The 23,143-nt window shown below is 42.6% G+C and overlaps 1 protein-coding gene, 1 long non-coding RNA gene and 1 pseudogene across 14 annotated transcripts in view; 1 reads left to right on the top strand and 2 right to left on the bottom strand.

Moving 5' to 3' along the window:
- Nucleotides 1-23,143, bottom strand: part of ARHGAP15 (Rho GTPase activating protein 15) — a 557,102-nt gene that overhangs the window by 240,394 nt on the left and 293,565 nt on the right. The gene's annotated exons all lie outside the window — the stretch shown is intronic.
- LOC143829376 (uncharacterized) overlaps nucleotides 1-23,143 on the top strand; it is a 93,171-nt gene that overhangs the window by 29,755 nt on the left and 40,273 nt on the right. The gene's annotated exons all lie outside the window — the stretch shown is intronic.
- On the bottom strand, nucleotides 8,026-9,377 carry LOC143829826 (calmegin pseudogene; annotated as a pseudogene).

The following is a 23,143-nucleotide window of genomic DNA, read 5'->3' on the forward strand; positions in this document are numbered from 1 at the left end:
CCCCCACTCCCAAAATGGCCAATGATGAGCGTGGAAGGGGTGGAAAGGGGAGGTGCCCAGTCGAGTGAGTACACAGGTATGCTTTCGAACCATATTCTACATGACCATGTCACTTCTAGGGTTTCTTGAAGCATGGATAATGTTTCAGGGGTTTCTCAATGGTAAAAATATTGAGAAAGGCTGATCAAATGTAATAATCTAATGCTAAGCCTATGATGGCATGGATATAATAAAACCCTATCAAAATATTCTAAACTTATAAGCACACACAGACTGAAAGCTAGTTCCTCATACAGTATTTATTACTTATTTATCATATGGTCTATGTGTAGGATTGTCTTGCAGCCAGGCAAGATATGTTTGAAGGTGGTTTTCTATTGCTTGCCTCTGTGTCATGACCCTAGTTTTCCTTGGAGGTCTTCCATCCAAATACTAACCGAGGCCAGCTCTGCTTAGCTTCCAAAATCTGATGAGAACAGGCAGTCCTTACTCACTAGTGAGATAGAACTACTAATGAGAGCAATTCATGGCAACTGAAAGTAGCTATCAGAAAAAAGGGATGTTTTAAAGCTAATTCTATTCCAGTTGTGACTCTTTCCCCTTTAAAACCACACACAGCTTAGAAATAAAGTACAGTTGACTAATATTTACTGCTAGAAAAAAAAAACAGAAATAATCTCTCCTGTCTGTTAATGTGCTGAAAGAGTTAAGAAACAAGATTATAACTGTCATGGATGACTACTACACATGTATGCTTTGCTGTAATCCATTTACCACTTTATGGATCCTCAAACCCTCAAGAGAGTTGCCATCTGATACCCTTGAGTACTGCATTTTGTACTTGATTCTCTGATTTAGCTGAAAGACTCTTGAAAGTACATGTAGCTTGACAACTCCCTACTGGCTACACAACTGAATAACATAAACATACCAGTAAAACTTACCAGCTGTAACATATTCTCCTTCATCTGGCTAAGATCTGGTTGTTTCAGACAGTAGCATATGAATATGGCAACCATTTCTTAAAACCTCCTTATTCTCATTGAACTATGGCCCTTTTGCAAACATACAGTAAACTGGTCTGAATTATCAGAGGAACACAAATAAGGATCCTCTGCAGTCACTTTCCTCCTGATCTTAAACCCAGCCATATGGAAGCAATCCCTACTGATTTCAGAGGAACGTAGTTTCAAGTACATTTGTAATCTTTAACAGTTATGGCATCCCAATAAACTTCTACTCATGAGTGCCTCTCCTGGTCACACACTTGAAAAATTAGCTTGATACCATTTTGTGGTGGAGCAGACCTCACAAGTGCTCATTTCAGCAAAATTGGAATTACAAAATTACTTAGTCAACCTGAGCCTCCAGACCTCCACCAAGTTTCTTCTTCCTCCACTTCTCTTCTCTCTCCGAGTATTTCCAAGACCTACAAAACAATTTATGTTGTCACTCACCCTGAGTTCTCTAGAAGAATAGGGCTTAAGAACTGCTCTACTTCTTCACTTCTGCTAAGCATGGGCCAAATGAGACATAATATGGTTCACAGAGATCAGATCAAACTAATTACAGCTGCTAAGGTCCTCACAAGTACATCATGGAGGGCCCACATGCAGCCAGTGCTGAGGCAGCTGCATTGGTTGCCAGCTGTTCTCCGGTTCAGGTTCAAGGTTCTGTTTTTGACCGTTAGCCAATTGCGATCTAGGCCCAGAATATCTGAGGAACTGCCTGTTGCGCTATGCCCCCTGCAGGGCCTTATGCTCTGCAGGTACTAATTCCTGGCCCCAGGGAGGCTCGCCTGGCCTCGACCAGGACCAGGGCCTTCTCGGTCCTGGCCCCAACCTGGTGGAATGAGTTCCCGGAGGACCTGTAGGCCCTGCAGGAACTTTCAACATTCTGCAGGGCCTTCTGCCAGGTCTATGGTTGAGGCTGAGCAGCAAGGAAGATCATGCCCCCCCCCCTATAGGAGTGGTGGTAGTGCACCTGCACCCTCTGTGCCTCCTTCCCAATAGTACTGGGAGGTTTTTAGGACCTAGAGGAGTTTTTCTTTCCACCGCAGTATCTTTGTTTTTATGGGGTTGATTGTATTGTATTGTTGATTTTATGTCTGTTTTAAGGGGTTTGTATTGGGGTTTCTATCCGAATGTTGTAACCCGCCTCGAGCCTTCAGGGGGCAATAAATTGAAATAATAAATAAATACATTCATAAATAAATAAAAATAGTGGTGATTAATGTGTAGTGGACAAGGCAAAACAATAATGAGCAAGGATCAGCTCCATTGTTACTCAAAGAAAAACACAATTGCCTTTAAGGGGGAAAATGCAAAGCAGTTTTTGTTTTTGTTTTGTATAAGCTGACCCGAGTATAAGCTGAGGCACCTGATTTTGCCACAAAAAACTGGGAAAACTTATTGGCTCAAGTATAAGCTGAGGGTGGGAAATGCACCAGCTACTGGTAAATTTACATTAATTGCGGCATCAGTAGGTTAAATGTTTTTGAATATTTATTTTAAAGAAATATATTAAACTAGTTCTCTAAGTGCACAGAAAGGGTCAACAAGAACAGTATGGTATCAATAATAAAAGTGCAAAAACCTTAGCTCAATCAGCAACCAAGCTGAAACATAGGAGTTAAAATCCTTCAAAACTGGTTTCCTCCTCCTCATCTGCATGTCCAAACAGAGCTTCAGCTGTAGCTGGGGTGAGGTTATCAGCATGGACTGAGTTTGCGGTCATCACCATCACTCCTGTCTTCACGGCCATCCATAGCATCAGAAAACAAGGGGGGAGTGTCACATGGACACCTTCCTCCTCTTCCTCAGCAGGATTATCACGTGAACCTACCCTACTGACCTCCAGTGGAGGAGCTCAGGGTGGCCTAAGCACTTAATCCATGCTCCATCATCAAAAGCTCTCCCATCCAGCCTCCCGCCCCCCAACAAATACAGAAAAGTCAAGGGGATGAATAGCCGCTGGTTTTTATACCTCAATTTTCACTAACCGAAGGAGTCTCAAAGAGGCTTAGAATTCTTCCTGCCTTCCTCTCCTCATGCCAGACACCCTCAGAGAGCTCTGACAGAGCTGTAAGAACAGCTCTGGCAGGAGAACCAGCAAACCAGAGCAGAACAACAGTACCCAAAGTTGGCAACCTACTACAAATACAACAACTACCAAACTGGGAGAATGGACAACTCTACCTACAACTACAGTGCTCCCCCAGAACAAAACACTGAAATAAAGAACTGTAAAAATCAACTTTTAAAAGGAACACAACCCCAAGAAGAAAAGCCAAACAATGCTGTCCCTCAGATAAAATAAGAAAGATACACTAGGAGAAAGAAACAGTAAATTCCAAAGCCACCGGTCTGGCCTGACAGCTGCAACCATTTTGCTCTGCATTCATGCCTCCTCCACTCTATTGCATTGCTAATCCAGTGGCCAACAGAGTCAGTTGCACCTGAGGCTCTTGCCCAACCTATGACTCAACCTAAGCCACTCTGCCAGGAGGGAATTTCCCGCCACCCATCTAGCTAGTCTCTTGAGACCCCTGGAATCACCCCATTGTACTGTGATGGTTTCCTTTCTTCAGAGCCATCAGGCCCCTCCTTCACCCATCTCCTGAGCCATCAGCAGCCATTTCACCCAGTGTCTCAGCCCTGAGACAGCCCACCTGGTGTACGTGCAATCTCTAGCACACACCACCCTCCAACAGGGTATAAATGTCCCTGTTCTGGCAAGCCACTTTGCCAGCTCTGGAACCTTGGATCCATCCAAAGAGCCCGACATGCTGCTGGACTCCATGCCTTCTATATCTCCACCCCTTCAGGAACTAGTAACTATTCTTCCATTGACCCTCTATCCCAGACTCTTTTCATTTCAATCTTTTATTTCCCCATCTGCTAGATTGATAGCGTGCTTGTTATATGTTTGTCTACAGCAATTTGTTTTATTTTCTATTAAATGAGGACTGCTTTTTATTCTTATACTAGATTTAAAGCCCATTTCATATTCAAATGAAATGAGCGCTAGATGTGAAAGGGGAACCCCCCCTCCCAAACCCCAAAGGGCCACCCCCCACCCGTGGCTCTGTGGAGCCTTCTCCCGGCCACCGGAGCGGCCGGGAGAAGGCGGTGCGGCCCAGTCGCCACCCATGGCTGTCTTGAGCAGCCGGCCAGATTCCCTGGCCGGGTGAAGCAGCCAATGGGGAGCCGTGCTTCACACGGCTCCCCATTGGCTGCTTGGGCTGGGATGGACACTCAAAGGAGCCAATCAGGAACCGCTTCGCGGCTCCTGATTGGCCCCTCTGAGTTTTTGTCCCGGACAGGGCCCGCCCTAACTCCTCCCACACAGCCCTTACTCCTTTATTCAGTCGGGGCTGTTTAAAGATAGCTATTGTCTGCCTTGAGGTATACATCGGCTTTTTGATCCTTTAAAGTTGCCTGACCTCTTGCAAGCCGTTCCCCAAACTTGGCACACAACCAATTTAGGTAACAGAGTATGTTTCAACATTTCTATTTAAATGGGAACCCCCCCCCCCCAGCAAACCCAGTTCATGGGTAAAAATGGAGGCAAGCGTTGCTTTCAGAGTTTCAGTGTACCTTCAAATGGATGCTCGGAAGGAACCACCAGTGACAGAAATTAAAATTCTTTATTACTTCTTCCATTACAAAGAGAGTTTTTTGTTTTGACATTGCATTTACTTTGTAACATTACTGTGCATGCACACAAAAAAAGGGTTCTGTTAATGATGAATTGCATGATGGGAGGCATCATGGAACCCGTTCGAAGTAATTGTGGAACTCATTAAGCAGGTCCAATCTCTGCTTGAACAGCCTACTGCAGAATGAGTGCAGCCACCTCAAAGCATAAAATGGGCCTTCAATTCAACATTAAAACGAAGCAAGACTGTATTGCAGAAACGGTCTCTCTCTTTGTGTCTCTGGGGAGCCTTTTACGCTACCTGGTTACAGACGTATTTTCCTTGGGAAGAAAAAGGCAGGGGATTAAATGCCTCCTTTCTGCCATGCCAGAGCAAGCCCTGGAGTGTTCCCAGGTATGAATCTTGGCCTTGACACAGCAAACGTTACTGTGGTGAAGAGTCAGTAACCGCTTGTTTTTACTGGCTAGGCTTGGCATACTAATGCTTTCTTTCTACTGGCACTGGAGACGTTCTTCTGGAATGAATTACTCAATGCAGCAGGTATCAGGTAACCCTGACAAAGAAGGCAATAGGCATAGGGACTTGTCTTCCCCCATTCTTGTACTCCTGCTAATTTTCTTTTAATATAACTTGGCTCTATTCCTCATATCTTTCCAGTTAGACTTCACTAGGTTTCCTATTCTTTGCCCCCTATTAGGTGTACATCATGACCTTTCTTGATGCTGCCTCTTGTAGCTCTTTGATTTGAAAAAAACAACACTCACAGCAGGCCAACAAAAAAAAGGTGTGGCTTTTTGCCAGTCATAGAGGACCCGGGGGGGGGGGCACCCTTCTGAACCTAGGATCTCGCACACAAATATTACCAGGCTCTGGCCACTTGAAAAAGGTAGCTATAGTGAGATGAAATGAGTCAGAAGACAGAACTCCGACAGCAATCACTGTCAAGACAGCAGTACTGCATTCATTTGTGCCCAATTTCTGCATAAAAACCACCAAAGTCTTTTTATATCGCAAACTTGCATGGCAAAATGGCTGGAATGTGTTTTATTAGCCTCATTGTTAGTTTCAGTTGTGTTCACTTGAGCAAGACGCTCAGTGCCTGATGAAACGTACCTCGTGGAAGTCTCCATCATATATATTTTCCCCTACCACCCACAAATATCCCTTGAAAGAGTTACAGGCTGAATGGCTGAATCTTTTAATGGGTGTATTTTCATCGTTTTGTTTCTCTTCCTTGTAGCTGCGCATAAAAACAAGGAGGAGGAATCTTGGAACCAGGCAGCGTAGTAAAAGACTTCAAGGATCTCGTCAAAAGTTAAACTGTACAAATTGCACATTTTTCATGGAAGTATTAGCTTTTAGTGCATGCCTGGATCCAAGTATAATAGATTATCCCTAAGTGGGAAGGAATGTATGCTTCAAAATTAGCAGAACTAAGAGCTCAGATCGTTCAGCACAGCAATACGATCTCTGCTCTTTCAGGCTATTGTTCTTGAAGGTAACTGGAAACACTATTTAAAACGGGAGGCCTGGGAAAAGGAACAAATGTTAGGAAGAGTGTTGATTTAAAGCCACCTTAAAAGAAAGGAAATTACAGTGTAATCTCAAATAAGTTACACTATTCTAACCCATTGATTTCAAGGGACTTTGCAGGGTATTACTCTGCTTGAGGCTGCACTTTGAGTAAATTAAGGAGCTAAAAACGCAGAACCTGTAGATTTCCGATTAGCAGATAGAAGAATATGCTCATTTTCCAGCAAGCGGGCATCAAAAAAATATTATTTATTTATAATCATTCTAGAACACGTAGCAACCAAATTTGCTGGCAGATGATCTACCTTGGGGTAGGTGGTGCTGTCTTGTAGGACAACGTTTTTATGATGCAAATCAAAAGGAATAGATGTGTTAGTCTATTGCACCACCAAAACTTCTGCTGGGAAAAAAAATCCCATTAGACTCTCATTAGACTTTGGGTTTTTTTGTGTGTGAATGAGATGGTGACAACTGAAAGGTGAACATTTCTTTGTATTCTTTTGAATGGTACAGTGGTGAACAGTGAAAGTAAGAGGGGTGGACCCTCCAGCCCAAGGAGTTCTGAGCCACTGTTATTTGGCTGTGGTGCTTAACTGCTAAGCTGATGGTTGTAGCAGATTTGGACTTCCTAAGATCAGCATGAGGATGGGTTGAGATTCCCATTTGGACAGCAGCATTTTGGAACTCTGTTTTGGGAACTTTACAAGTCATCAGCCATTCAGCTCTTTTGGAAACAGCTTTGAAAACAGAAGCTGCCATCAAGCCACATGGTAATTCAAACTCAACCCCTGCTGATTTTAATACAACATAAGTAAATGGGTGTTAGGCTGCATCTGGCAATTCCTGAGTGCTAGAGGTCTCTAGAATCTCTTCCTGTGAGAACGTTATTCACGCATTTTGGGAAGACCAGTTATGGTTGGGTTCAACTATTTTAAAACATGCATTATGTTCCAAAATATAGTAGGGATGAGCTGAAAAGATGTTGCCACTGTGGGGTATGCCTGGCAATATCTAGATTAAATTTCTGCAATCTACTCTGGGGGTCTGACCTTACAAATGCTTGGAAACTTCAACGGAATATTGCAGCTAGGATGCTGACTCCAATGGCTAATCGGGAGCATATCCCTCCAGTTTTGGTCCATCTACACTGGCTCCCAGTTTGTTTCTAAGCCCAAATCAAGGTGCTGGCTCACCAGATTAGAAGTCAGTGCTCCTAACCACTACATCAAGCTGACGGTGGATGAAGTAGGGTATCCTTTGAAAACACACATAAACAGATGATAATGACTCACTTCTTGCTGTTATGATCATTTAAGATATTTGCTAATCACACCATGTAATTAGGTGATGTGTGAACCTATAAAATGGGGCAATAAGAAGCCAAACCAGTCACTGCATTTAGCACAGTATGTTGTTTATTCTTGGGGGGGGGGGGGTCTAGTGGAAGCTGCAATCGTTTTTTTCTTTTTAATGGTATAAAGAGTAAGAGCTTTTTATGGGTAATATTTGAAAGAAAAAATAAATTCAATGTTTAACTAAATCAGTAATATTATCTTTTTTCTTTTATTCCATTAAGTAAAGCAACAGACAACTAAAGAATAAGTTTATCTTCAAATTAAAAGAAAAATGATAAGAGCAGAACCTGGACAAAGGAGGCACAAGATTAGAGTCTGGTCCTTATTTGAATTTAAGACTCAGCATCCACAGGTCCCTGGGTAAATCAGATTTGCACATCTATGTTCTGTAACTGGCCATCAATATGAGCTGGAAATAACTCCATACGCATCTTTTGTGTACTGATTTCACCAAACCTCTGCTTACATCTGTTTCTTTTACATTATCTTCCCAGCCAGATTTATTTGATGTGCTGCTCTATTCATGACTTCTTGAACAGTTTCATTTTCATCATCATCTTCACTATTACCAACTCTGTCATTTGGTCTTTCTTGTTCTTCACCCTGTTGTTGTATTTCTTGTTCTAATTCACTTTTGGTAATTGGCTTGGCAACATCTGTTGCTTTGTTTTGTACTCCAAATCTCCATCTACTCTCTTGAATGGCCAACTAAATAAAATGTCTAAGCCTACAATAAATATCCAAAGCCATGGGCATTCTTCTGCAGCAGTTATGAGCTGTCTAAACATACTAAACATACCAGGTTTATTAGCACTTTCAAACCATTTTTTCCAGTCCTCAGCCATCTGGTACTTCTTTGTAGCCATTGATCAGCTACCTCTTTGTCTGAATAGATGATGAAATTATCAAAATAGACCAAATCCAATAGCACTAACGGGAATCACCTGAAAAGGATGAGGATCCTCAAAATAATCAGGATTCATTATTTTCTGAGGGCTCCATGTTCCCTGATTATTAGGATTGTGTATCATTGGTGGGTTCGAGTTTCCTTTATAGTTTGGATTGTTTTATGGGGGCACACCCATAGTCAGATGCACTCTTCTCACATTTTGCATTGGGAATCTGTGGGATTTCCTCATTCCAGTCTGGCTTTTTGGCACTGGAATGCGGAATGTATTCTCATTCATCATTAAATCAATATTCTGGTTTAACAGCATTAGGATCTTCTGTGTTAGGAGGCTCATCTTCATTGAGTCAACTGTCTTGATAGCATTTGAATAAGAATTTTAGTTCTTTTTGTCCCAGTCTTCAGGATTTTTATCATTGGAATCTTCTATTTCTCTGGGGGAATGTACAGGTGGAACCATATCTTTCAGGAAACTTCCCTTACCAACAAATGTTTGGTGAATTGACACGTCAAATCTGTTATCAGGTTTCCACATGCGAGTATTTAGATGAGTTTTCTTGTTAGTCTAAAATGTTTTAAGGTCCACATCAGAACATTTGACGTGCTTTTCCTTGTAGTCACCAGTTTTTTGGTTTTTTTGCCTGAAATTGAAGTGTAGTTTGTAATCTTCTCCACATTTATCTGATCCAAACTTAATTGTATATAATGTTCTGCCCCAGAAGTATTCCAGATTCAAGTAACCTCTTTTGAATAGAAGCTTAATATATGCACCACCACAATCAACGTCATCTTAAATATTTACTTCAAACTGAATTATCAATTGTTTACTATAAATAAATTCGCCTATCGCAGGGTATGTGGAGCACAAACCTGCTGTGGGACTCCATGATCCAGCCCCCACCCCTATCACACATACTCTCATTTCCCCCTTCCTCCTTGCCTCTCCACCTTGGTCCCTCCCCCTTCAATCCCTCCCTCCCCACACAAACACCTTCCCCCACATCCCCTTGCTTCTCCTCCCTACCTCTCCTTCCTGCTCCTTCCCACACACACACCTTTCCTACACACCCTGCCTCTCCCATCTACCTCTACTTTCTGGTCACTCCCCCAACCCTCTCAGAGACACACACACAACCCTCTCAGAGACACACACACTCTTTCCCCTCCTTACCTGTTGCATCAGCCCTTCCCTGGCAGCTGTGGTGTCTCCCTGCTTCCCAGGCCTGCAGAGGGTAGGACGAGCCTGGGAACCCAGATGCCACAGTGACAGGGCTTCCCTGGCCCACCCCGCTCTGCGAAAGGTGGGACCGGCCTGGGAAACAGGCACCATAATGACAGGGTTTCCCCACTCTGCCCTGCTCTGCAGAGGGCAGGGCCAGCTGAAGAAGTGGGTCACTGTTGTGGCACAGTGGCCCCTGTCTACTTCAGGGGTAGTGCCTCTTTCTGCAGGAGCTGCGTGGGTTATAGAACGGACCTGCTTCACGGGTGGTGCCTCACTCTGCAGCTTTCATGCAGGTTGCATTACAGCCCCAGCCAGCTTTAGGGGCCCCGCCTCTGCCAGCTTCACAGCCAGTGCCTCAGCCTCCTTTGCTGGTGACCTCCCCACATCTTCTGCTCCCTGGGGCAGGCTTATGGGCATCATGTCCGTATCCATTTCCATCTCAGGGGGCGTGCCAGAAGATGTGTTCCACATCAAAAATAAGTGGTTGCTGATATCAGCTGATAAGCTGATATTGCATGATGCTTTGTGATTGATTGAATACTAATCCTTTGTCAGCAGGTACCATGTTATCCTATAGTAGGTCTATTTCTCATCTTACATCATCTTTAGCAATATCTTCATTTGTATCCTTTGTATTGCTTTAGGATGCTTTGGGCTGATCCTGCGTTGAGCAGGGGGTTGGACTAGATGGCCTGTATGGCCCCTTCCAAATCTATGATTCTATGATCCTCTTTTTTTGTCCGAGACAAAATCCACCCAGAAAGCATTCCATCATTAAAGCTTTCAGTAAAATAGACTATTCCAGTAGGCTTCAGGGTTTTATACACAACTTCCAGAGGGGATCTATATTTACAGACATCAGTATTTTTGAACTCTTGTCAAAATCTTCCACTTCCACTTCCGAACCTTGATATTCTGCATTTACTGCACTGAACAGCAAGACACTGTAGCACAGCCAATCCCACAGCCAATTGCAACATTGGAGTAAAAAAAAAAAACAGGAGCCTTTTCCACATTTTTAGTTTTCATGTTTTAAGGCAAAATGGAATCTTTTGGTGAAACAGAAAAGTAGGGAGAAAGAGTTACTTTTTCCAAGCTTGAGATAAACATCTTCTCCCTTTCATTCATATATTTCGACCAATGACCTTTGTTCATTTGCAATTACAGATGATACACATTTCGGATTAAAAATTACCTAAAATTTCCAAGGCCAGATTTAAAAGGTCCTGAGCCCTGTTCTGGGACATGCACTGACTGAAGGCATTACATGCCCTTGTCTGAGGTCACTCCAAAAAAACCCAACAACAACACGGGCTCCTCCCCATCCCCATGGGATTAATCCACAGTACATTCAGCATGGTCTTTCTGTCCTATGTGCCAAAAAATCTTGAGGCCCTTTTAATGAGGCTTTCCAAATCAATGAACCCAGATACTGCTCTTAGGTCAGGAAATGCATTGTGGTCACCATTTCCTCATTTGTGTGGAGCCGCAGCCCGGTACTTACTGATCCACAGACTGGTTCCGGTCCCCGGACCAGGGCTTGGGGACCGCTGCTTTAGGGTACAGCTTTGGACAGATTGTGTTGATGCCAGTTGAGAGCTTCTACTTTTCTTAAACTTTGTGCAATTAAAGATTCAGTATAATGTGAAGGACTAACTTAAAAAAAACAATTTAGGCCTGATTTTTTTCTCCCCTCTCTCAGAGGTAAGGGATGTGACTGCTTGAGCAAGGAAATTTTCTGTGGCATATTCTGCCCTTCTGGTATGGGCTACTAAGTAAGCCAGTTTGGTGTAGTGGTTAGGAGTGCGGACTTCTAATCTGGTGAGCCAGGTCCGATTCTGCACTCCCCCACATGCAGCCAGCTGGGTGACCTTGGGCTTGCCATGGTGCTGATAAAACTGTTCTGATCGAGCAGTGATATCAGGGCTCTCTCAGCCTCACCCACCTCACAGGGTGTCTGTTGTGGGGAGAGGAAAGGGAAGGCGACTGTAAGCCACTTTGAGCCTTCTTTGGCTAGAGAAAAGAGGCATATAAAAACCAACTCTTCTTCTTCTAATATGACAGTTGTCCCCCCATCGGTACAGTTTAGAAGAGGACCTTTCGGTTGAATATGGTTCTTTACTGGCTTTAACTTTACGATGTTTTATTGAATTTTAGCTATTATTTATCAGATTTTACACATGGCTGCTGCTCTGAGCGTATCTGGAAAAAGTCATATATAAACATAAAAATGCAAATAAATAAATGGTATTCTTTTCACAGAAGTCTGTCTTTAAGAAGTACGAATACAGGCAAGGTTACTTCTTGTTAAACTTACAAGCCTAACACACACTTGAGGAGGAGTAATGAGGTTTTTGAGGGGTATTTTTTGTAATGTAGTATTATCACATCTCCTGAGTGACACATTCTGTCAGTACCATCATTGACTACAAGACAGATCTGCTTTATAAAGTGCAACATTTGATAATGTTTCAGAAATCCTGAAGCATCTGTCTTTCAGAGCTGACTGGTGATCATTTTGCTAAGGATTTCTTGTGATTCAATCTAAAGTAAGCTGGCTACAGACTCTAGACAGCTGAATGCGGTTCAGTTCTCGCACAAATCATTCTTTGCACATCTGCTTAAACAGGTTTGGAAGTTTTGAAACAAAACAAAATCCTGCAAATTTGTTTACCAGAGCTGAAGTACGATAAGTGTGCGCATGGTAATCAGCACTGCCTCTACCTTGCTGCTCTCAAATATCTGACTTCAGCCTACAAAAACCCTAAGTTCAGGCACTCTGAATTGCCAGTCTTATAGGAGGTATAAAGGGTTGCCAGTCTTATAGGAGGTATAAATGGTTGCATTGAAACTCTGGGGGTGGATTCAAAGAGGCCCTTCTGAGAGAAGAAAGGTGGGTCCTTTCTTTGCACAAAACTTCAATCCTGAGTCATGGAATCCTTCCCCACAATTTAAAGTGGATGCAGAACAATTTGAACAAAATTATGTGTAGACGGTCTTGCCTGCTTCTGTACAGCATCGCTAGTTTGGAACTCAGTAAACAACATATTCAGCAACCACTGCAGGAGACAACAAAAGGAAATACTTAAGGTACCATAATCATCTTAGCCTTTTTCCCCCTCAGGTCACTGTAATCTACCCAAAGATAACTAATTGTACAAAGTAAACATTCCTCTCCAACCACAAAAGGAATCCATTACACAAACATATAATTCACAGTCATTTTTAGTGGGCTGTAAACAGTTTGGAATGAGAATAAAATGGGACAAAAATCAAAGTGAGCATTTCGAAATGAAAAAGTGTTTGCTGCAAAAGGTCAGTCCCTTTGCTTGGCAAACTATGCAGAAAGGCCTGGGAAAATGTTGAACACACAAGCAGTAAGGGGATTTTAAAGCCAACAACCTCCCTGTTTCTTTAAACAGACATCGGAACCTATAACTGGATGCTGTCAAACAAATGACAGCAAAAAAAATATAACAGCTGCTAAGAAGTAAAGTTGAGAGATAAAGTATTTTTAAAGAAAAGCAAGGGACCTACTCAGAAGTGGACTAAAGGTCTTTCTTAAATCTTTACACAAGGTTGTGGATCTCAGGAAGACTTTTTTGGCAGGGAGTCAAATATGTAATTTTGTATATAATTCCTGCCATAGCATCTTGTGCTTGAGAAAGAAAATCAACAGAGATGCAATGTCCAAATAATAATAAATCTTTCATGCCTGCAAAGATTGGCAGCCAGGGTTTGGGAACAGAAGACAAAGAGTGTCATCCACTTTCATTGCAGGGATTCCAAGATAAATATGGTAGCATCGTTCCCTCACATCAGGCTAAAACACTGGACCACAAAGAACATGGACAGCACCGTACTAAGAAGACTTCTCCTGAAGTAAGCCCCACTGAATTGATTTGAAACAGCTCCAGCCTTAGGGTACAGAATATTCCATGTAATCAACTAGTCCCATTAAAATGGGAATAGTTGAAATTCCCTCTTTAAAATGAGTGGTGTCCTGGAGCAAATTTCTTTGGAAGACATGCTTCCTGATATGCTAATCCATACCCTTAATCCTGAATGTAGGTGAAGGCAGAATCCTTCATCTTTCTCCTGGCATGCAGCGTACATGCCATGACTTCATCATACGCTACATTTCATCGCTTGCGCTTTACTCCACTGGCTGCACCTTGAAGGGGATACGAAAACTTGAAGCAGGAGAACATCACAGCAAATCTACAGGGGCATTAGTCCCTGTAATCTGCACTGTAAAACATGGGATAACTGGGCTGATTCTGTACTTACTTTGTTTATTCCATTGTGGATCCTGCTGAATTCAGATTGATTTGAACTCGGGTCTTCCTCTGTCCCCCCCTCCCGAAACAGAAAGTGTTCTGCACATGATTAAGGAAGCTCAGAAAGCGGGGGGGGGGGGGGGAGAGCCAAGCGCAGCAGGAGCCTCTTTCTTTTCTTGAATGAGGGGAAGGGAGAGAGGATTGGAGACAGCAGATGAGGGGGAATAAATCCAAGAGGAAAATCTCTACTGAGAGACGTTAGGGCTTCTAGAGCTTCTGCTGAGAGAAGTTAGGGCTTCCCCTTTAAGGGAAGTTTTGCAACCTGGGAACCCTGGCCAATTAGAGCTTTTCTACAGCGTTGGAGGCTCAGCAGCAAGTTATTTCGGGGAAAGCAGACAGCTGCACACTTACTCATGCCAATTTTTCAAATATTGAGGGTTATATCCACTCCAGGATATCACGGGAGAAAGGTAGGGTCACTCCTTATCAATCATGCTTGTTGCAGATGAAAAATTTAAATTGCCCAAAATCAAAATGGAAATCGCATTCAGTGCAGGTGACAGGGATTGAATCGACCTGGGATTGGAATAAAAGCTCAGTGCAGATTCAGCCCTGGTTTGGTAGGGATTTCAGCATACTCAGGCTTCTCTAGGTATGTTGGAAATGAAATGAAATCCTCCAAATGGCTCAGACCAGATAGTGTAGGGAAACCCGTTAAAGAAAATACAACAAAAGAGCCAGAGGGTTCGTGTGTGTATACATTTCTAAAACTGAATTCTTTGTTCCTACACCATGTTTGCTTTCCCCCCATGTGTACCAAAGTTCCCTCTGACAGAAAACATTAAGATTGAGGGCCTATGGAAATGACGCTGAAAGGGGCTGAAGCAGCTGCACTGGTTGCCAGTTTGTTTCCGGATTAGGTTCAAGGTTTTGGTATTAACCTTCAAGTCTATATGTGGCTTGGGGTCAAATTTGGTGGGGGTGAGAGGGCAGTAGGCAGGGTTAACACAGGACAATGACAACGCCAACATGATGATACAACATAGTGTTGTGGCAGGAAAACAAATTCAAACTGAGGAATTCCTCACTTGGAAACTGCAAGTCAAGATGCAAAGGGTAAAAAAATCCCTATAAGAAAGGATTCAGAAAACATGAGGTAAGGGACTGCAAATTTGGATCTACAATATTTTGTCTGGCAAATTTTGTATCCTTTGATACTTTAAGAATGATGATGTGGGGATTTGCTCTTGTGTGGAAATGGTCAGAGTGTGTTTGTGCCCCTCCCCTTCATTCTGACAAGTGATGGCTCTCAGTAGCCCTGGCCTCTGGCAGCCCTGGCTCTATTCCATTTCACTTGTTTCTTTCCTTCTGTTTGTTCCAAGCTCATGGTATCAAGAGGCTACCTGTGCATTTGAAAACTGATTAAGATGGGTAGCTATGCGGGTCTGAAGCAGCAGAACACAGTTTGAGTCCAGTAGCACCTTTAAGACCAACAAAGTTTTATTCTGGGTATAAACTTTCATGTTCATGAAATCACACAGAATGAAACTCTTTTGGTCTTAAAGGTGCCACTGCACTGTGATGCTGAAAGTTCCAGTTCACAATCACAGCTGTAAATCCTCCATGTTTGTCTAATTCAGTGTCCTTCAACTGATGAGTTTGAACAAACCTGACCTTAGAACTCCTAACTCGACTGAGCCGTCTCTGACACAAAGATCTTCTGCCATCTCATTTGCCCCATTGGTTAACCCCATAGGATGAATGGGAGATCATGGTGTGGATCCTACCTCTATTCTAATCAATGTTTGCGTCCTTCCTTCCATCTAAGGCGTCTTTGTCTAACAGATGAGCACTTAAGTGGGAAAATATATTCCTTGGGCTGGAGGAAGGTTTCAGAATTATGATGCACCCCCACTTCCCCAAAACTGTTGGGGGCACACAGTGGCCTCACAGAGCTATGTACTCACCACAGGTTTATTGGCATTTTAATTTATTTATTATGTTTCTATACTGCTGCTCTCAGCACAGTCGGCTCGCAGTGGTTCATAATACACATAAGGTAAAACATCCACCCATAAAACATTTAAAAAACACGCTAATATTACAACAACAATTCCTCCAAAATAAATAGAATCCCAGTGGCAGTTAAAATACAAAACTCTTCCCCCCCACGACTCAAGCAGTTGGAACCAGGATAGAATGGAATCAATGACTGGTGATGAAAGAAAAACCAGGGGCGGATCACTCAGTGGTTCAAATGGAAGAGCTCCATCTTGCAGGCCATACGGAACCCAGAGACCTCTGTCAGGGACCTCAGCTCTTCTGAGAGCTCATTCCACCAGGTAGAGGCCAGGACTGAAAAGGCTCTGGCCCTGGTTGAGGCCAGGCATGCTTCCTGGGGCCTCGGGACCATCAGCAGGTTCATACCTGCAGAGCAAAGTGCCCTGCAAGAGACATAAGGAGGTAAGCGGTCCCACAGGTAGGTAGGACCCAAGCCATGTATAGCCTTAAAGGTCAAAAACAATACCTTGAACTGGATTCGGAAACAGACAGGCAGCCTATGCCTCCCCTTTATGCTCCTTGACATTTATCATAACCAACTAGGGTGCACCTGGCAGATCTATCTGTTGTATAAATTCTGAAGGATCCATAGAAAGGCTGGAATCCAAATGCCCAGGATGTAATACCAAAAGTTATATTCCTGCCATATTTCTATAGCAAACCGGACCCTAATGTAGTGAAGCTCCACACTGAAGTGGAATGAGCTTGACGTACAAAAAAGTAAATAGCCAAAGTACTGAAATAATCTTAGAATGCACTGTGTAAGAGAACAGCCAAGGTTTTCAAGGCATGCAATACAGGCAGGAGGGAGAAGACAAATTTAATGGAAGAATTATTAGCCATTTTTTAAAAAGCACGAAAACGGAAAACAGGACTAAGCAGAACTAGGAGCAGAGAAGTCTGCAATCTTCAGTTTAAGAATATGCATGCTGTTGATGCAGGAAAAAAGAATGATTGCTATCCTAAGCATAGTTATAGTATTTTAAGTCTACTGTCTACAGATGGCTATCCTAAGCATAGTTACACTATTTGAAGCCTACTGTCATGTTAGACTTGGCAATGTATAATTCTGCTTACGATACCACTGCTAAGCATGTTACAGACTAGAATGATGGAAGGAGTCTGGAATACATTTTTAACAGAGGTGGTAACAAAATCCTGAGTCTGAGGATATATATCTTAATCCTGACCCAAACTGGTATGAAATTACCACAGGATACATTTATGAAGCAATTCTAAGTAGGTCTAATCAGAAGTATAGATTCAGATGGGTAGCCGCATCGGTCGGAAGAAACAGAACAAAGTTTGAGTCCAGGGCCTATTCCACACACAATAGATAATGCAATTTTGATGCACTTTAGAAATAGATTTTCCTGTTCTGCTCAGGAAAATCCAGCTTCCAAAGCACACTGAAAGGGCATTATCCTATGTGTGTGGAATGGCCCCAGTGGTGCCTTTACGATTAACAATATTTAATTCTGGGCATAAGCTCTAGTGTGTATGTATGTGATGAAATATGCATGCACACAAAACCCAGAATTAAACTTAGTTGGTGTTAAAGAGCCCCTGGACTCAAGCTTGGGTCTGCTCAGAAGTACGTCATTCGAAAGGGCTTACTCTCAGGAAAGTGCCCTTCGAACTGCAGGCTTGGATCCTACTTTTTATCATCTTGACTGATTTGTAATAAGGTCAGAGAATGTGCACTAACATGAATAATAACCAAGAGAGACTGGGTGCTTCACTATCCTGAGCTCTTGCCCTGTGCTTATCCAATGTGATACTGCTAAATCAAGAGCACAGGGCCTGTCACGATAGATCTGAATAGCTATTGATCTGTCCTGGTAAAGTGGCAAAAGCTGAGTTCTGCCTGTCTGACTGATTCAATTCAGGGCAACAGAATGTTCCGTCTGGAGACAGCAATCGCTGGTGTGTGCATGTTAACATTTGCTCAAGTTGGCCACTGGGTGTTACAAGTATCTCCATAATCTGGAGAAATCCCCCATTAGACTGATGAAAGCCCCTTGACTCTATTATGTTCAACTCCTCGGATTTAGATTTATGGTCAGGTTGGTCAGATGCGCTCGTCTTAAGACTCACACTTTGCCTAATACAAAATGTGTGGAAAAGTAGCTGTGTACAGTTACAGTGCGTAGAGCGGGGAGGGGGGAGCAGGGAGGCGCACAGCTTTCCTGCGGCAGCCAATATGCCAGCTGCGCGGAGTATTTAGGCCATCTTACTAAGACTATGGAAGTAAATATACAGTTTTCATTAAACATGCCTTCCCCATAATTGGTGCACAAGTATTTCCCATGACTCTGCAGTTGAATAACTTGGCTGGAGGCAGATCTGGCCTTTCGGAGGAGGGCTTCAAATCTGTGCCGGGAGACTTGGCACCTCCACATGCTGCTTCCTAATACCAACCCCAGTTTAAAATGTCATCAGAAGCTTTCATAAACATTGGATTTAGCTTCACATAAATTACTGCTGTCCTGCCAGAGCCCATGCCAGATTTTAGCGAAAACAACTCGTCGAGTAAACAAAGCCGAAGTAAATGCAAAGGAATCATAATCCAAGTCCACAATAATAGAAAACTGCATACCGAGCACGACGTTATAAATACAGTGATAAAACAGGATTTTTCTCACATGCACAGAGATTAGTTATTATATACATCTCTGCTGGCTGAAGCCATATGCTGGTTTAAGGTTCCAGTAAGCAGAAGGGACAAAGCACACAAATCAAACTGGAACGGTGACAATAAGCTTTCATAGGCCTCCTTATATGATAATTTCATCACCGTATCAATAGCTAACCTACTTCCTGAATGTCTTCTAAACATTTGAGCAACGTAAAAATGTGATATTACCAGCTTGCCTCTCAGCTCCACTCTATCCCCCCTTCATATCATAGGGATGCTAATACTGCCCTGTCTTGCAGGGTTGTTGCAGGGATCACTAAGAAGTGTGAAGTGTTTTGAAGAGGAAAAGTACTACAGACTATTCCTGGTATGGTTATTTCCATTAACAAAAGAACATTATGTTGCTAAAGGGCTGTGTTTCCATTTAGTGCCTCTTCTCACGCAGATTGGTATGTACTTTTCAATACATTTCTATAATAGCTTCATGATCCACAAACCCATTGGCATGGGCTTAATCTAATGTCATCCTGCATTCACAATATGCGCAAGGAGGATCACATCCCTGGTGTTCTTGCAGTAAAGCAAGAAGAAGAAAAAGAAGAAGAGTTGTGGTGAGCCCAAGGTCCCCTAGCCTGTGGAGGAGTAGGGAATCAAACCTGACTTGCCAGATTAGACCACTAATCTAAGCCACTACACCAAGGTGGCTCTAGAGTTAGTTTAGTCCTCTTTGTGTAGGCTTCCTGAACTTAAGAAGTTCCTTATGCAGTGGGTTCACCGTGATGGGCAGGTAGTTGCGAATTTCCTGCATTCTGCAGGGGATATGGCCCTAGAGGTCCCTGTCAATTCATGATTCTGTGATTCTATGATCTCCCCACTTACTAAGATCACTTATTGATAATTGATTGGTGACTCCATCTTTTATCAAACAGACTAGTGTCTTTAGTGTCCTGGGATCCAGGACCTTTGTGTTTTTAAGAGAGAATGCCTGTTGATTACGGATGGCTTAATGTTGGTTTAAGTGATTTTTATTTTATTGTATCAATATATTATTTTGCATCAGCATGTCACTGATATTGTTGGGAACAGTGAATATGAAAAGCTAACGTCACATTAAACACAGACACAAAAAATAAATTATGAGTTAAACATTCAGAGATAGCAATTTTAAACGTTTGCCACAGTACCAATCATATGCCATAAAGCTAAGTTGTGAAAATAAAAGCAATTTTCTCAGTAGCTGACCTCCATATTTTACTTCCATATTCTCTTCTTATTCACATCTAAAATTATTCACACTATAAAGGGACTCTTGTTTAATAAACATACTCCTTTCTTTCAAAAAATTACGCTGCTTATTTCTGTTTCGATATTGTCTTATTTCATACCTATCTAACATTTTGGGAATTATAATTTTCCCCATTCTCTCTCTGCCGTACAAGTAAAACACGAATTCCCAGATTAGATAGTTCTACACCAGCGTTATTGCATCTTTCACAGTAATGGCAGGTAATGATTAGATAAAGGCAGTGTTTTGTTTTATGATTAACTTCATGGTTGTTTGGTTGGTGTGCTTCTATTGATTTTAGACTCTCACTCACAAGACGCTAAGCAGTGGGACTGCCTGTACCTATTCTAAAAACATCTGTATCTCGCGTATGATTCTCTAGATACCCTGAAGAGGTTGTAAATGTGCATCAGATGGGAAAGCTTGACAATTCTCTGCTGCTACAAATACACACATATGCACATACACAGATACATACACATGTGTATATGTGTGATCTCCAGAGGAGATCAGGGCCTTGACAGAACTAAAACAGTTCCGCAGGGCCTGCAAAAGGGAGCTCTTCCAGCAGGCATTTGGCTGAGACTAGGCACAATCAACCAACATCTGCAAGGCCCCTGCCCCCCCCCCTGAAACCCACCAGTCTCCTGGACCTGTTTGAATCACTGTTTATGTTATACTACCTGGTTATATCAGTTAATAATATGAATGTTATAATTATTATATGTATGGTTCTATGAATAGTTTCAGTTTAGTTCTATGTAAACTGCCCTGAGCCTTCGGGGAAGGTGGTATATAAGAATGAATGAATGAATGAATGAATGAATGAATGAATGAATGAATGAATGAATGAATGAATGAATTTGGCAACTAATTTCATCTTCTATTGAAAATGACCTAGAAGAGAAAAGGAGGAAGAGGAGGAGGAAGAGGAAGCAGTACTGGTCTCAGTATAGGAGTCAAGTGATATGGGTTTCAATCAGATCGGTAAACAAGAAAAAAACAAATGCATTTAACAGTGACATATGGCAAGAGCCTTAATATGGCAGGGTTGGGGTCAGCCAATGAAGATGATTTATCAAACAAAACAAACTAGTAGCATAACTTGAATGTGAGAAAAATGGGGAGAGGCAAAAGATGGACCGTAGAAAAATGGTATTTTATACAAAAAAATATATTTTTAGCTCCAGAAGATCCCTATGGAATAATCTGGAATGGTTAATTTAGCAGCCTCAGTTGTAAATATATCTGAAAATCTGAGGGCAGAAAAATGGGGAATAATGTTGACTGTAAGGTTACTCACCTTGTTTTTCAAAGAAATATCTATCTATCTATCTATCTATCTATCTATCTATCTATCTATCTATCTATCTATCTATCTATCTATCTATCTATCTATCTATCTATCTATCTATCTATCTATCTATCTATCTATCTATCTATCTATCTATCTATCTATCTATCTATCTATCTATCTATCTATCTATCTATCTATCTATCTATCTATCTATCTATCTATCTATCTATCTATCTATCTATCTATCTATCTATCTATCTATCTATCTATCTATCTATCTATCTATCTGCTAGGAAGCAGACTTACAGAAAACAGGTGGTAATGTTTTTGTCTCAAGTCTTGCGAGTTTACCACAAATTACATACAAGGGAATATCATTAACTGCTCCTGCGGAGCGGAATAAATAAAAGGGTAAGGGCAATGTGGGAGGAGATAGGGCGGGCTCTGTCCAGGATAAAAACTCGGAGGGCCCAATCAGGAGCCGTGAAGCCCGCCCCCAGCCTTCCCCGGCTTCTGCCTGGCCCAGGTGTTCCGTCGCAGCCACGAGGCAGCGCCTGGGCCTGGCAGAAGCCTCCGCCCGCCCCGCCTTCTGCCGGGCCCAGGCACTCTCTCACGCCGAGCCAGCTCCCGGGGCCGACAGAAGGCTTTCTACACCTTCAGGGAGGGAGGGGGGACGCCGCCAGCCTTCTCTCGCCCCTGGGAGCAGGCTCGCTGCGCCACGCCATACCCCCCCCTCGAAGCCTTCGCCATGCGAAGGCTCCCCGGGTACGGGGGCCTAGCGCCCATTTTATTTAGAGATAAAATGGGCTTTATTTCTAGTATATATATATTTTAAAATCTGTTTCTCATTTTAATCCTATAATGCTCCATGATATTTGAATTTTTTTTCTTGATCTACTGACCACACATGACTAAGTAAGTGCAAGAAATTATACAGATTCCCTAAGATTGCTTCCAAATGGATTTGATCATGACTTGCTTTTACAGGATTGGGCTGAAATTACTGAACTATGACTTTAAATTTTAAACATTTCTGCCCTTCAGACAAAAACTGCTGATTCTTACCTGGATTAATTTGACGGACCGGTGTGCATGCAAAACCAAATCATGGTTGTTGCTAAAGGAACTTGCTCTATGCTTCCAATTAATTTAGATGCTTCCAAATCAAACAACGAATAAGACTGAGTTTGCAGGCCATAATCGGAAGCCTCTTTATAATCTTGGTGAGCAAGGCAAGCATTACTGAAAGGGGGGTGATGCATTTTAGTTTGGTGGCTAAACTTGGACCATTCTGCCTTGAGTGACTCTGTTGGGAGTTTACACTACAGTGTGAAAAAGAGGAGACCCAAGCCGACTATTTTCACTTTGTGATTACTAAGTTTGACTAAGCATCAGTGGAGTTTAACTTCCAAAAGCAGCCATAGATATTTGGTTTGGATCGGGGCTCTGGGAGTGAGAAAAGAGAAATTAACTTTGACCCTGATACCATTTCCCTAGCCAAAAAAATCCCCCTTCCTGATGCTTCTAGGTGCAGGTAGAAAAGGCCAGAACCCATATCATGCCCATCTTTCTCTCTAGGGGCTTAATTCAATTTGAGAGGCTATTTTTAATCAAGAGAATGATGTAGGTGGATAGTTAAAGGCTCCAGCACCCCAGTGCCCCCTGGAGGCGAAGATAAGACATGCATCACCACTACTACAGTGGCAAGTTCCATGAGACGTGGGGGCAGGCTGAGCCAGCAGCTGGGGCATTGGTGGGGCAGCCAAAAAAAATGCACTGCCACCACCACTGCCTAGCAGGCAAACAACACTGGCAGGAAGCAACATGAGTGAGGCAGTGACAGAGATGTTGAGAGAGGTGCTGCCACCACTGGGATTCTCTTTCCTCCTCGAGTTTCTTGTGGAT

This window comes from Paroedura picta, chromosome 2 (genome assembly GCF_049243985.1).
Source record: "Paroedura picta isolate Pp20150507F chromosome 2, Ppicta_v3.0, whole genome shotgun sequence".
NCBI classification, from domain to species: Eukaryota; Metazoa; Chordata; class Lepidosauria; order Squamata; family Gekkonidae; genus Paroedura; species Paroedura picta.